The sequence below is a fragment of the Phodopus roborovskii genome, unplaced genomic scaffold (genome assembly GCF_943737965.1).
Source record: "Phodopus roborovskii unplaced genomic scaffold, PHOROB, whole genome shotgun sequence".
NCBI classification, from domain to species: Eukaryota; Metazoa; Chordata; class Mammalia; order Rodentia; family Cricetidae; genus Phodopus; species Phodopus roborovskii.
The window spans coordinates 31581831-31598966 of record NW_026125281.1 but is presented as its reverse complement, the minus strand read 5'-3'; positions in this window follow the sequence as shown (position 1 = coordinate 31598966).

Sequence of the window (17136 nt, the reverse complement as noted above, 5' to 3'; positions counted from 1 at the left end):
TTCATTTTCTGGTATCTTCTTTAATTTCTTTCTTTAGAGCCACAAAGTTCTTATTATATAGGTCTTTTACTTGTTTGGTATGTGTTACACCAAGATACTTTATGTTGCTTGTGGCTATTGTAAAGGTTGATGTTTCTTTGGATGGAATGTCCTATAGATGTCTGTTAACCCCAGTTGAGACATATCTTCTGTTAATTCTTTTGTTTCTTTGTTGTGTTTCTGATTTGTGGTCCTGTCTAGTGTTGAGAGTGGTGTATTGAAGTCTCCCACTATAAGTGTGTGAGGTTTTATATGAGCTTTGAGTTTTAGTAGTGTTTCTTTTACAAATGTAGGTGACTTTGTATTAGGGGCATAGATGTTCAGAACTGAGACTTTGCGTTGATGGAGTCCTCCTGCGATGAAATGACCGTCTTCATCTCTCTTGACTAATTTTGGTTTGAAGTCTAACTTGTTAGATATTAGGATAGCTATGTCTGCTTGCTTCTTATTTCCATTTGATTGGAAAATCTTTTCCCAACCCTTTACCCTGAGGTAATGTGTATCTGTGAAGCTTAGATGTGTTTCTTGTATGCAGCAGAAGGATGGATTCTGTCTTCGTATCCATTCTGTTAGCCTGTGTCTTTTTATAGGTGAGTTAAGACCATTAATGTTGAGGGTGAGTAAGGACCGTTGATTGTTGATGCTTGTTTGATTTAGGATTGTTGTTGGCAGTGGTATTGTGAATATATTAGTTCTGCTTTACCCTTGGGTTCTGGTGTAGTTGGATTATCTGTTGCCTATATTTTTGTGGGCATAGTTCCCTTCCTTGGGTTGGAGTTTTCCTTCCAATACTTTCTGTAGGGCTGGATTTGTAGATACATATTGGGAAAATCTGGTTTTGTCATTAAATATCTTGTTTTCTCCATCTATAGTGTTTGAGAGTTTTGCTGGATATAGTAGCCTAGGCCGGCATCAGTGTTCTCTTAATACTTTTAGAACATATATCCAGGACCTTCTGGCCTTGAGGGTTTCCACGGAGAAGTCAGGTGTAATTTTGATAGGTCTGCCTTTATATGTTACCTGTCCTTTTTCCTTCACTGCTCTTTATTTCTTTCTTTATTCTGTATGCTAGGTGTTTTTATTATAAAATGTCGAGGGGTATTTTTCTTTGGTCCAGCCTATTTGGGGTTCGGTATGCTTCTTGTACTTTCATGGGCATGTCCTTCTTTAGATTGGGAAAGTTTCCCTCAATGATTTTTTTAATATGTTTTCGGCACCTTTTAGCTGGGCTTCCTCACCTTCCTCTATGCCTATTATTCTTAGGTTTGTCCTTTTCATGGTGTCCCAAATTTTCTGGATGTTTTGTGTTAAGGATTTGTTGGATTTATGATTTTCTTTGGTCGATGAATCTATTTCTTCTATTTCATCTTCTGCACCTGAGATTCTCTCTTCCGCCTCTTGAATTCTGTTGGTTATGCTTGTGTCTGTAGTTGACGATTTTTTGCCCAGTTTTTCTATTTCCAGCATTCCTTCGGTTTGTGTTGCCTTTATTTTCTCTATTTCAGTTTTCAAGTCTTGAACTGTTGTTTCCTTCACCTGTTTAATTTTTCTGTACTTTCCTTAAGGAATTTGTTCATTTCTTCCACGTTTTTGTTTGTTTTTTCCTCCATTTCTTTAAGGTATTTTCTCACATTTCTTTGAGGGACTCTATCATTTTTACGATGGTAATTTTTAAGTCATTCCCTTCTGCTTCCTCTGCTTTGTTGTTGTGTTCCGTTTTAGTTGGTGTAGATTCCCTAGATTCTGGTGGTGTCATGCTTGTCTTTCTGTTGTTAGGTGTTTTCTTGTATTGCCTTCTTCCCATAGCTTCTTCCAGTAGGTGTTGGTGGGGTCTCCCCCTCTCTCTATGGTACTTCCCTGGTGGGCTTATGTGGGTCAGAGATTCAATATCTGTAGCTTTGTGTGGTCCAAGCTCTCTAGGAGGTCTCTCTGCAGCCAGGGACCCTGGGAAGGGGTCACGGATGAGGAACCAGTAGAAGATGCCAGCAGGAACTTACAGTGGTCCTGCAGAGATAGGTGGATCTCTGGGAGGGGCCTGGGACTCCAGCAGAGGACTGGAGGTGGGGGTCAGAGTCCAAGCAGGTGGATTACGGGTGGTCCCACGTGGATAGGCAGGTCTCCTTTGTTCTGAGTTACTTCAAGTAGTCTCCGAAGTAGAGTGGACTCAACTATATATTGTTAATATAGCAAATAATATTGTTACTGCAGAAATATTCAAATACGCAATAATGTTTTTAAAGATGAAGCATTGATAGCTCGTCCAGGGTGCCCCCAATTTCCTTTTCCACCTGTCTCGGCTTCTCAATTAGCGTAGACTACAAGCAATCATCACCATATCCACCTAACAATTTTAATTAGAGAATTCAAATGTCTCTGTAGTTGATGACACAGTAGGAAATTAATACAGCTATAAAAGATTTGAATAGTACCTCCCAGGTTAACCTAATTGATACATGTGACTTACCTAACAATAAAAGAATATACACTCTTAAAAAGTATATGTGGAATATTCCTGAAGATAGACTGTATTCAGCGTCATAAAACAAATTTTATTTGTTTAAAAAGGATTGAGTGTCTCCAATGAAGTCAAGTACAGTGGTGGAGCATTTGCATCGCATGCATAAGTCCCTACATTTGACTTTCAAAACCACAAAGAAAGATTAAAAACATACAAAGTTTATTATGTGTCCACAATGAAATGAGGCACTATTTAAATTAGGAAAAGCAGGGAAGAATTCAATGATACAGACATCCATTTTTTTTTTTAAAGATTAGAAGTCCAGTTAATTAAACTTTATTTTAGCAAAAAAGGATAGAAAAAAAAGTTGTTGAACCCTGCTCCAATGAGTCAGCTGGGTTACGAGTAAGAACATGAGGATTAAGAAAAGGCAGATAAAAGAAACAGACAGAAATACGGGATGGATTCAGGAGGACTGCCCATTCCATGCCTTTCAGCACACCAGACAGTCCTGGTTTTATTTAGACCCTGCTTATATATAGACTAGAAGCAAAGCAGAACAAAAGGCTGCATAGTCATTAACCAGCTCCCTGCACTGTCCTTGAATCGAGGAGGCAACTTCACTGTCTATCACATGAGTCCTGCTAGCAGCAAGCGCTTTATTCTCTATCTCTATGTGACTTTGGGGTGCCATCTGAAGCTTAATTAGAACTTTCTCACAGCTCTCAAAAAGACTGAAACAAGCAAACTTGAACTCTAATGTCTTATAAGTCAGAATAGACTCCAGATGGAAACTGAGTCACTTATGGGCTCCCACAAAAAAAGGGGGGGGAACAAAAAATTGATTGATTCTTAAAACTAAACCATCAACATGTAATTAACAAACTAACTAGATTGATCAAGGAATCAGAAAAAAGAAAGGGTTACCAGGATAGGAGAAGAAAAAGGGAGAAAGAGGATCGGAAGAAACATAAATTATCAGGAAGGAGTAACAGCTCTGGACACTTCTCTGGTAAGATAAGATCTCGTGGAAATACATAGGTTAATAGTTATGGGATAAGAATTAAGAGAGACCTAGCCAGTAAGATGCCTAAGCTATGGCCAGACAATTTAGTAATTGATTTATCATCTTTATGTTTATTTGGGGTTAATTGAATGCAGGACCTGACTGGAAAAAAATTCTAGCTACACTGTAGGGATTACAGAGACTGGGGTGATGACTCAGTCAAATAAAGTGCTTGCTGCTTGCAGACCTGAGTTCTATCCCCAGAATCCATATAAAAAGCCAGGTGCAATTGTACATTTGTAATCACTGCTGGGGAGGCAGAAGCAGGAGGATCCTTGGGACACATCTGTTATCCAGCCTCAATTACACTGAGCCCCGGGTACCAGTGAAAGACCCTGTCTAAAAAATGAGGGCCATAACCTCTGACTAAAGATATCTGGGGTTGGTCTCTGGCCCCCACACATGCATTCACATAGCCACATACAAATATACAAGAATATAAAATAGTGAGTACACACCAAAAACAAATTTAAGGATTAGAGTTATCAGTATAGACCCCACTAAAAGTCAAATGATGAGAGTATTAAAAAGTATAAACAACAGTATGCAATGAGCAATGATGAAATGTACAAATTCTTGGGAGCTACAAATTCTCTAAGTACATAAAACATCTTAAAGATGTTAACCTGAATAGTTCCATAAACCAGAACATCTTAAAGATGTTAACATGAAAAGTTCCATAATCCAGTATAGAAATTTGGATCATCTTCTTAGAAGAAAATAGCAAGACCAAATGGCTTGACTGTTACAATCTCCCAGACATAATTAAAATTGTTTAGACTATTTTATCTGTATGAGTGTTTTGCCTGCACAATGGTGTGTACAACTTCTGTGATGCCTACAGAGTCAGAAGAGGGTGTCAGATATTTTCAGATGGCTGTGGGCCACCATTCAGGTTCCAAGAAGCAAACCCAGGTCCTCTTCAAGAGCAACCAGTGCTCTTAACCACACAATTATATTTCTAGACTCAGTGCAAATATTTAAGGAAGGAAAAAATGCTAACTTTATTGTTACTTTTCCAGAAAATAGAAAGTTGAATACATCAAAAATCATGAGTTTAGCGAGATATTGATACAAATTTCTGACTGACAAGAAAAAATTCCTATGTAATATCTCTCATCAACATGACAGTATAGCAAATGAAGTGTAGCTGCATAAAAATATAACACTGTAAGAAAATCAGTTTCACCTTAGTGAAATTTCACCTTAGTTCAAATCTCACAATTTTGTGAGGTTGATTATATTAACAAAATATAAAAGGTGACAGTTGATAAAGAAATATATTTGAAAAAAGTCTCTTCATGACTTTTAGAAATGTTTTCTGCAAACTAACAACACAAGAATAATTCACTAAGCTGATATGTAATTGTGTGTGTGTTGTTGTTTACCTTAAGGCTAATCATGAAAATGAGTGCTTTCTAGACTGAAAAAAAGTGAATATACAGATTTTCAATTTCTTTTAACCTTTTACATAAAGTATGGTATGAGAAAGAAAATTCAGATGGATTAGAGAGAAATAAAACAGAAATGCAACTGTCTTCATTCTTTGTTGACACAATTAGTCATATGGAGAAGCCTAAAGAAATCCAAGTTATTTAAACTAATAATAGATTTTGCAAGATGTTAGGATTGAATATTAATGTACAAAAATATTTATGTGTTTATATTAAACTGCAAATAAAAAAATGAACATTTAGGTGATGGCTTTGTCATCATATATATTTGAAATTAAAATGCCCTCTGTGCAAAGATGACATGCTAATTTGTGAAGTAATAAATAATTTTATGTAAAAGATAAAAATGTCAGCTAGGTAAACACATCAGAATATCATCATTTTTCCCCACTAATAACTCTTAAAAGCCAGGAGACTAAAGAATAATGTATTTCAAACTAGGAAAGTCAATAACTGCGAGATAGCATTGCTATGTCCAAAAAACTATCCTTTAAATTTGATGGAGGAATAAGGACAGTTCAAATAAATACAGACTAAGATCATGAAAACTAATCTACCAATGCAGGACATATTTAAAGAATACTAAGCTTGATGGAAGAAGAAAACAGCCTCCTCAATCACAAGACTACAGGATAATGGGATCAACAGATACCAAAGGAAGGTATCAGCTCCAAAAAATCAAACCAGCAAATCACAAATTCTAATAGAGGGGAAAAAAATGTAAAGAGCAATAACCTAACCAATCAGGAAACATCAAAACCACAAGAATTAGTGATTATTTCTTAGTAATATTAAATGTAAATTGTTATGAGTAAGGTTTTTCCCTATAGCTGGTCTGATCCCACCACCATGCCAGCCCCAAATAACACACAACAGAGACACTGTATTAGATATAAAGCTGGTGGTCTATTTCTAATGTTTCTTATTGTCTGGCTCTGTCTTAATGATTAACCCATTTCTATTAATCTAAGTATTTCCACATGGTTTCATCTTACCGGAGAGAGGGGCTGGTATTCTTTTCTCTGTCCTCCATCTTGGAACTCCTCCCTACTACTTCCTCTCTCCTCCTAGTCCCACCTATCTTGCTTTCCTATTGGCCAACAGTGTTTTATTCATTAACCAATAAGAGAAACATATTTACAGAATGACATCTCCCATCAGTAAATGGCCTTAAAACACATATAAGTAAAAACTGATCATCTACCTAGATTGATAAACAAGATCCAACAGTCTGGTGTCTTCAAGAAACACCTCACTAGTAAAGATGCCCACAGATTGGAACTCAGGATGAAGATAATCTATCAAGCAATTTGAAGCAGAAAGTAGACTTGCATAATTATTCTGATACCTTACGAAATAAACTACAAAACTATTCAGAAAACATAAAGTACTATATAATACTAAGAGGAAAAATTCATTAAGAAGACACAATTTTACATGTTTATGAACAAAACATTGTGAATTTCCACTTCATAATACTAATAGGCATAAAAGGTCAGAAGGTTAAAGATGCAAAGATGGATGATTTTTATACCCACTGCCACTCAAGTTACCAAATTTAAAAAACCAACAAGAATAAATCAAAAGTTAAACTATACATTTATCAAATGGCATTTACCTAACAGAAACAGTGCACATTCTTTTCAAAGAGTTGGTTGACTTGAATTTAAAAAGAAAAAAAAAAAAAATAAAACTAGACACAAATGAAAATGAAGGCACACTATTCAATGAACTTGAAATACATGAAGCGATGAAGAGAGTTTTAAGAAGAAAGTTTATCAGTGCTTATATTGAAAATACCAAGAATAACCAGTCAGGTTAGTGCATACCTTTAATCTCAGAACTTGGGAGGTAGAAGAAGTTGGATTTCTGTGAATTTAAGGTCAGACTAGTCTCCAAACTGAGTTCCGGGGTAAATTGCATAAAGAAACCCTGTCTCAGAAGGAAGGATGGAAAGAAGGAAGGAAGGAAGGATAAAATAAAGCAGGAAGATCTCAAACAATTTGTTGATATACCTTAAGGTCTTAGAAAACTTAGAAAAAGAATTAAGCCAAACTCAGCACTCAGCAGCAGGAGGTATAGAGGGGGAAAAATGAAGATGAATCAGTAAGGAATCTGATGAAACATTAAAAGAACAATACATAGAATCAAAGAGCTGGGTTTGTTGTTATTTTGTTTTCTGATTTTCATCTAAATCAGATTGATAGGATAGCCCCTAACAAAACTGATCAAAATAAAACAAAGACTTAAAACTTGTAAAATTAAAGATAAAAAGATGGTTACAAGAATTCCAGAGGAAAACGAGGGAATATCTTGAAAACATATTTTACAAAGACTTAAAATCTACAAGAAATGGGTAATGTTTTTTTTACTTTTGTTCTCATATTACATCCCTACTTCAGTTCCCCTTTTCCCCCCGTCTCTTACCCCATCTCTCTCCTCAAGATCCATCCCTCCCTTAGAGAAGATCAGGCCTCCCAGCAACATCAAAAAACAAGGCATAAGGCATAATACACTATAGTAATACCAGGCAAATACCAAGGCTGGATGAGCAGACCTAGTAGGAGGAAAAAGGTCTCACAAGCTGGCAAAAAGTCAGAGATACCCCCTCCCCCTGTCATGAGTCCTATAAGAACACCAAGTTATTCAGCTTTAACATATATGCAGGTACCTACAGACTTACAGAAATGGCAGACCCCTATAGGTTCCCTAATTTCTGAGAACTCCCATGAGCCGTGGTCAGTTGATTGTGTGGGCCATATTTTCATAGTGTCCCTAATCTCACTGGTTCCTTCAATCCTTTCTCGGCGGGACTCCAGACCTCTGCCTAATATTTGGCTATGGGACTCTGCATCTGCTCCCATCAGTTGCTGGATGCAGTCTTTTTGATGATAATTCTGCTAGGCTCTAATCTCAAAACACTCTGTAGGCAGAACAAATTGCAGGTCAAAGGTTTTGAGTCAGGGTTTGTGTCCCAATCCCTCCACTTGAGGACTTGCCTGGTTACAGAAGATGGTTGGTTCAAGCTTCATATTCTCTATTACAGGAATCTTTGATAGTGTTATTCTCATAGATTCCATCGAGTTTCCATAACACTAGGTTTTCACCTCACCCCTGAAATCCCTTCCCAATTCCAGTAGTTCCTCCCAGTATTTTCTCCTTCCCTACCCCCACCACTTGATCTCTCCTACTTTCAACCCCACTCACCTCCAGTCTCCCTGTGAAATGTATTCCCGTTTGCCTTCCCAGGGATATCCTTGTCCCCCTATCCCTCCTTGATACTTAGCCACTCTGGGTCTGTGAAGCATAGCATGATTATCTTTTACTTTCCAGCTAATATCCACCATGTTTGTCAAGGAATGGGTAAATTCTTAAACTTCTGTGATGTACCATAATTAAATCAAGAGGATACACATAGCTTAAACAGCTCCATAATGCTCAGTAGCACTGAAGCCCTAATGAAAAGCCCCAACAAAGAACAGGAAGGTGCCACAGAAATTCACTATGTCTTCTACCCATTGCTGTTGCTAAAATTATCTCCCAGGGGTAGAAATAAGCATCCTCTACTCATTCTCATAAGATCTGAAAGATAAACCTAGGTACAGTTCTGAAATATTAGTTTAATGATGCAAAGATGTATTGCATTTTTTTTATGTTGCACTTGTAAAGTTGTGTTAATTTGCCTTTTAAAACCCTAATAAAGAGCTGAATGTACAATAGTAGGAGACAGAAATAGGCAGCACTGCAATGCAGAGAGAGTAAATAGGAGGAAGAATCTAGGCTCAAAAAGAAGAGCAAGGAGTGAGAAAAGAAGGATGAGAGGAGGATGGAATAAAGAACGGTAAATGATCACAGGCAAATAATTGTTAGGATAATTAAAGTTAGAAAAGCTGTGTAATCAGGTGAAGGTTCTCCCCATCTCTTCATGAAGTGATGTAAACAGTCACCAAGCCAAACTGATAATTCTTTTATAAGGGGCCCACCTGAACAAGATGACAGTTGCTTGGCTCAGAGGATAGTCACAACAGTTAATCTAAAACAGAAAGGAAAGGAACATCACATTCTAGAACAAAACCATTCTAAAACACCAGCATTTCTCTGATACCAAAGCCAGATTAAGACACAACAAAGAAAACAATTGACTGGTTTTTCTGATGAATATTGACACTAAAATTCTCAATAAAATTCTTATAAGCCAAACTCAAGAACTCACGGCCATATACAACAGCCAAGTTGGTTTCATTCCAGGGATTTAAAACTAATTTAATACGTGAAATAAACAGAATAAGTATTAATTTAATACTTAATAATTCAGTAAGTATAATCAATAGACACAAAGATGGGAATCAAGTTGTCAAACAATGCAGGGAATACTTTCTTTCATCCCAAAGAAGAACTAGAGAAATGGCTAAGCAGTTAAGAGCATCTTCGGTTCAGTTCTCAGCACCTACATGATGGTTCACAAACATTCTTTGCTTCAGTACCAGGGAATCCAATACCCTCTTATGAATGACCTCCATAGGCATCAGGTATGCACAAGTTGCACATCCATATATTCAGGCAAAGCACTCATACACATAAAAGAGATCTAAAGGAGATATTTAAATCCCAAATTAACTCATTATAGAAGGAACACAATATAATAAAGGCTATATATTCCATACCTATAGCCAACATTATACTTCTATTTGGGAAAATTTTTAGAGCATTTCTTGAACAGGAGGAAGATTCTATGGCTCCATTCTTATTCAATATAGTGATCAGTCTTAGAGCACTAAGAGGAAGAAACAGAAGGGGTAAAAATGGAAAGGAGAAAATGAAGTTATACCCATTTTAGATCACATGACCCAACACTTCAAAGATACTAAAGACTTCAGCAGAAAACTTATACTTGACAAATAGTTTCAAGCAAAGTAGCAGGATAAAACAGTATATGAAAGTAAGTAGACTTTGTATATACCAGCAATAACCTTGTAGAGAAAGAACTCGTGAAAGAATACCATTCACAGTAGCTTAAAATAATATCTAGGAATGGGGTCTAGGAACTGGCTTAGCAGATTATCGTGGAATAATAAGAATCAGGAATAACAGATAGACTGAATAGTTGTTTATTCAGGGAGAAATAACTTACAGCCTGGATACTTGGTATCTGTCTTGTATAGTACTTTACAATATTTTTCCACAACAATGAGTTCTTTTATGGTTCATATCTAATACTGGAGGAATGCTAATCTGTGTATTCTATTGCTGCAATAGATCACAACCCTATACATTTATTGCTATATCAGCCACATATGGTCTCAAACTTCCTCTCTGTCCTTCTGGTCCTATACATTCAATCCATCTTGTGTTCTGTTTTACCTGAGATAGTGTTCTAATCCCTGAGAATTGAACATTTATTTCTTGCAAGGGCCATCTTGAAGGCCAAGATTTATTAATTATGATGGTTACATCAGAGCCCGTGTCAATAATCCCCTCAACCAGTCTGTTCTTCATCTTAACTATCAATCTAGACCTTTAATTGTTTATAGAAGTTTGTCAAAATATACATTTTTTTGTTTCCTCCATTTATGTTTGATTCACCTTCCATAGCTCATTTGTCATCCAGATTGGTGTGATTTTTTATAATAGGCACTGGATTTTCTAAATGTCCTGGGGGAAGATTGTCCTCTGCAATGACTGGGAATTTCCAGACCACCTTTGACTTGGGAGTCTTTGTGAGCACCCCCCACCCCCAAGGTGTTTCCCAATTGTAAAGGGTTTCCTTGCTTGTCTCTGGTCTACATTCATTGATCCAGTGTCAGCCTTTGTCACATCTTCTACATAATCCAGAAGGCTGAGGCTTTCTGTTGGATTCATTCCAAGGAGGGTTATTCCTAGAAATGCTTTGCCTGCAATTTCTTAGATGTTCTATCCTACCACAATTAAAACATGTGATATTTTGATGTCTTTTCAAACCTTTGGATATGGCTTTTCCTGCCAAATCTTCTGTGCCACCACAGTTATGGCATCTGTTATCTTGATGTCTTGTCAGACCTTTGGATATGGCTTCTCCTACCCAAGCTTCAGTGTCATGGTAGTTATAAAACTCAATGTTGGCTCCATTCATCCAAGGATGCTAATCTGATTTTAAGGATCAAAGTTCTTGTTTGCATTGTATCACATTCTCAAAGATGCACATTCTCATAAGCTAATGATTCTATGAGTATTCACTCAGAATCTGTGTATTACTCTAGACAACCTTTGTAGAAATACTCTAAAGCATTCTCTCAGTCCCTGCCTTACCTTGGTATAGGATTCTATCCCCTCCCCTGGTTCATGAACCTTATCCCAAGCATTCAAAAAAAAAAAAAAAAAAAAAAAAAAAGCTGCTGTACTGCATAGAGACAAGATGTGTTCATTATATGCAGGTTGAGTTTCTGGATTAGCATAAAGACCCTCACCAAGAATTTTATCTTTGATAGCTTTATAACCTTTCTTTAAGCCCTGAAGTTCAAGAGCTTTTGCATCTTCTCTCCATAAAGCCCTCCATTCTAATTGAGATTAGTTTTCAAGGAGAGCTGATATTAATTGATCCCAATCCTTAGGGATTACCTTGTTTTTCTTTGTCCATGATTCTACTAATTGCTTCACATATGGTAAGTGTATGCCATATGAGACTACTTCTTCCTTTATACCTTTTAACAAAACCTTTCGGGTGTTTTTTGTTTGTTTGTTTGGTTGGTTGGTTTTGTTTTTTTGGGTTTTTTTTGTTTTTGTTTTTGTTTTTGCTGGTTTTCAGTAAGAGATGCAGGAAAAGCCACTGGTGATAGAATAATGACCTTAGGCAAGTCTCCCCTGACCCTAAAAGGTGTAGGAAATTTTAAATCAATTTCATGCCCTATTACCTGTACCTCTTCTTCTGATGTATGAGATTGAAGATCTTCTAAGGCCTGCAATCTATTCACCATTGTTTCTTTGAGTGTTTGAACTTCTTGAATCATGTAACATTCCTAAGACTTCATTGAATCAGTCAGCTTCTTGTTTTCTCCAACTATGAGTGATTCTATGCTTTTAATATTCTCATACCTAGATACTGTCTGAATAGCATGTAAACAAAAACAATGTTCTATCTGCTAGCTTGTCATTATTCTCAGACATGGAACAAATTCTATCTGCCAGTTTTTTCGCCTGATATTCCAGTTTTTTAATCTTATTATTTGATTCATCAGATAAGGAACGAGCTGTTTCTGCTAGCATGTTAATGCATTGTATTTTTTCTGTTTGGGTCATTGAGGCAGCGGACATGGAACAAATTCTGTTTTCTAGTTGGTCATTTTTATGTTCCATATTTTCTATTCTACCTGTCAGATCTCCATTGCCACCTTCAATATTCTGAAACTTTTTTTCTAAGCATTCTATGTTTTGCATTCTGATTTTCAGATCTCCATTATAATTTTTACTATTCTGAATCCTTATTACTAAGTCTCCTATGGCTTGTACAAGTTTCTTATTCTTCACTCTAATCTCAAACCATTTCTTTAAGAATATTATATTGATCATGAAACTTATCACTGTTATCAAGAAAATGTATATATCGGTTAAGTCATGGTTTTCTTCTACTAAAATTCCTTCCATATATGAAATAAAAAGATTCATAACATCCTGCATTATAAGATTATCCACCGTTGATATGAAACAATTGATCTCAGTTATTATATCAGCTTAAATTGCAAAAGAGTTGTAATTACCTTATTAGGATCCCATTGTCCTGGAAGAGATGGAAGATTCCAGCAGCAATGAGGCTATGCACTGAGAAGTGTAAGGTTCTGGGCCACTCTGATGCTTTGGTTGCAGAATCTCAACCTGTAGTAATTACACCTGGCCAGTAGGTGCAAGAGGTGTATCACAAATGGTATCCAGTAGCTGAAGATACCTCCTACCTGGGTCCCTTAATAGGTCTATCAAATGTTGTTAGATAGAGGAGTGACCAACCTTTGTGTAAAGTACTTGGACTGTAGGAACAGAGACTCCAGTGAGAACCACAGTGCAGACTCGCAGCGGCAGTGGTGGCAATGCAGTCTTAGCAGAGGCAGCAGGGAATGTGTCTCCTGGTGACACACCACAGAACATGGTGCAGCAGTGACCATGCACAGCCATCTCAGAGAGGACTTGGATCTCTGAATCAGCACTCACTCAGCAGGGAACAGGTGGGGTGGAACGTGGCCACAATGGGGTTGGGGAAGGAAGAGGCACCTGGGAGAAACCTAATTCCCCAGATCCCGTGGAATTCTAGATCCCACTACTGACACCAGATATCATGGAAAAATAAGGATCAGGGAAAACAGATAGGCTGAATAGATGTTTATTCGGGGAGACATAACTTACAACAGAGACAGATGACCACCAGCAGGTTACTGTCTCAAGGATCCCTCCGGATGATATCTGTCTCCAATCAGGAAGCAAGAGCGAGTTCTCAGGTCCCTGACCCAGACCTAGTTCTCCCAGGTGACATCTGATGGGGGATGTCATTCTATAAATTTGTTTCTCTTATTGGTTAATGATTAAAGCTCTGTTGGCCAATAGGAAAGCAAGATAGGCTGGGCTAGGAGATGAGGATGATTCTGGGAGATGTAGTAAGGAGAGTCAAGATGTAGGGACTTGAGAGAAGTGGTCCAGACCTCTCTCTGGTAAGATAAGAACATGGGGAAACACATTGATAGAAATGAGACAGGGCTCTGGGACCAGGCTGGTGGGAAAACTGCACATAACACACATCCACACCTGTCCCCACCTCCAATGGGCATGGCCAATGCAACAGGTGTGGGCAGATGAAACATGTGTTATGTGTGAATACTGGAATCAGATCCCCAAAATCTGGAGACAAGCTGGGCATGCATAGTATCTACCTATAATCTCTGGACTTGGAAGTTATAAAGTAGGTAGACTATCCAGAGTTAGTAAGCTCAGGGTTCAGTAAGAAATCTTGCCTCAATATACACACTGGAGAGCAATCAAGTAAGACACCCAATGTCAATTTTCCACCTGCACATACAAGCAAACTTGCACACGCACACAAAAACCATACAAATGAACCATTTAAGTGGCCAAATGTTTCGACCCCAAAGAAAGAAACTGAAGACTTTGTAAGGTGGAAAGACCACCACTACCCACTGCTCATGGATTGACAGCATCAATATTGTGTGAAAATGGCTACATTACTGAAAATTATCAATTAAATTAACTATCATTAAATTAAGTCCCCATGAAACTACCACTGATAATCTTCATAGAACTAGAAAAAAATGTTCCTAACATTTACATGGAAGTAAAAGGCACCTGAACAGCGAAAGCAACGCTTAGATAGATAGATGGATAGATAGATAGATAAGAGCAATAATGGAGGAGTCACAATACCTGAATTCAATTTATGCTATATAGCCATAGTATTAAAAATAGTATGACACTGTACTATAGACAGGTTGACCAATAGAATAGAATTTAAGACCCAGAAATAAACTGATCCAGATAGAACCACCACTTACCTTAAAGACCTTAATATAATACATGAAAGTTAGCAACTGCTAGAGGAAAGCATAGGCAAAACACTTTAAGATACAGGGACAGGCTAGTATTTTCAGAAAAGGACTCCTATATCAGAGGAAGTCATCCCTAAAATGGACAAGTGGTATTGTGTGAAATTAAAGCCCTTTTCATGGTCAAGAGAATCAGTAAAGAATCCATCCACTACAAATCTCATTACGGATAAATAGTGATAACATCTGGAATATAAAACACCAAGCACCCAAAACTCAACTCATTTACTAAATAAATGAGCTAATGGTATGAATAGAATGTTCTCTGAGAAATACAAATGGCCAATAAATGCTTGAAAAGGTGTTCAACATCCTCAGCCATTGGGGAACTGAAAATAAAAACTGCTTTGGGATTCCATTTCACCCCAGTAAGAATCTTCATTATCAAGAGAATAAATGATAATAAATGCTTTGAAAATCAGTCTAAAAGTTTCCCAAAAAAAAAAAATTCTACCACATGAACCAACTCTGTATCATGCAGATGTCTGCAAACCTGTGTTCATTGCTGCTCTATTCACAGTACCTAGAAATGAAAGCAGCTTAGATGTCTGTCAACAGATGAATGGATAGTGAAAATGTGGTACAAATACACAATGTAATTTTATTCAGCTGTAAAGAAAAATTGTCAGGTAAATGAAACTGGAAAAATTACACTTGATCAAGTAATCCAGCCAAGAAGGACAAACAACACATGCTCTCCCACAATGCTCTGACTCTTTAGTTTTGTTTGTTTGCAGGATATTTGTGTAATCCAGGAAGTTAAGAAAGAGATGTGGGGCAGGGGTTTGCTTCAAGGGAAGAGGGATAGTAAAAGGAAAGGGAAGAGGGGAAATAACGGAAGCTGAATGGTTTAAGCAGGAAGAAATGTAGAAGGACTGATGAAAATTCAGGGGTTAGGGAAAATCCACTATAGTGAAGAGTATAAATGAAAGCCATACAGATACCTTCTATAACAGGGAAGCTGTGGCACATGTCTTTAATCCCCAAAACTTGGGAGGTAGAGGCAGGAAGATCTCTGTAAGTTCAAGGCCAGCCTGGTCTACAAAGCAAGTTCCAAGACAGCCAGAAATGTTACACAGAGAAACCCTGCCTTGGAAAAAGAAAAGAAAAAAAGAAAAAGAACCTTACTATCTATAACCCAAATCAAAAATACATAAGAAAGATTGAAGTAATTATTCTATGTGACTATGTAGTGCTAATGCTAAAAGCAGTGGCTTACTAAAGAACATTTCTATTTCCTGGTATGAAATAGGTCCTCAGATGTTGGTCAGGAAAGCTCCAGAGGGCCCCCTAAACACTACAGGTTCTTGTTAATCCTCTTGATTGCCCACCAGAACTAGAGGACAAAACACCACATGCCTTGGCTATAAGATATAGAGAAAGCAACCTGGAGCTGAACTGAAACTTCTTCCCTGTTGGCTAGTTTTTGTTTTTGTTTTGTCTTGTTTTTGTTTTTTATTTTACATATTGATCCCAGTTTCCTCTCCCTCCCTCCCTCCGTCCCTCTTTCCCTCTCTCCCACCTCATATGTACCCTCACCACCCTCCCCTCCCACCTCCCCCCAATCTACATGTAGGGTGATGCCCTCCAGGAGGGGTCATGTAAATTTGTCAAGTCATTTGAAGTAAGGACTAGGACTTCTCTCCTGTCTCTAGGTTAAGTGAATATCCCTCCATGGGGGATGTCACCACAAGGTCCTTTTGTGCACCAGGAATACATCCTGGTTCCACTGTCTGAGGTCCCTTAGACTGCTCAGGCCTTCTAGCAGAGACCCATGTTCAGGGGGTCTCAGTCAGTACCCCCCAGCTATCAGACTGGGGGCCCATTAGCTCCTCCTTGTTCAGGTAAGCTGTCTCTATGTGTTTCTGCAACCTGGTCTTGTCCTCTCTCTATCTCTCTCTCTGCATCTGGATTCTAGTTTGAATCAATGTTTAGTTGTGGGTGTTTGCTTCTGTTTCCAAGGGGTACTAGATGAGGGTTTCATGATGGTCGATAAGTTAGTTGTTGATCTCATTATCAGGGAAGGGCATTTATGGTAGCCTTTCCACTGTTGCTCAAATTATTAGTCTGAGTCAGTCTTGTAGGTCTCTAGACATTTCTTTAGGTTCAGTCTTCTCTTCAAACCAATAATGGCTCCCTCTTTTATGTTCTCTCTTTCTCTCTCTCTCTCCCTCTCTCTCTGTCTCCTCTGTCTTCTATTCCTCCCCTGACTCAATCTTCCTAGTCTCACATGGTTTCCTCTCCTTCCCTTCTCTTTCTCCTTGTTCCCTCTCCCCTCACTGATCCCTCCCCCACTTCCCATGTGCTCTGGAGAACTTGTCCCTTCCCCCTTAGAATCCACCTTATATCCTAGTTACTCTGGCAGTGTGAATTATAGGCTGGTGATCCTTTGATCTAGGTCTAAAATCCATATATTAGCAAGTACATAACATGTTCTTTTTGTGACTGGGTTACCTCATTCAGGATGTTTTCTTCAAGTTCCATCCACTTGCCTGCGAATTTCAAGATTCCATTGTTTTGTTTTGTCTTTTCTGCAGAGTAGTA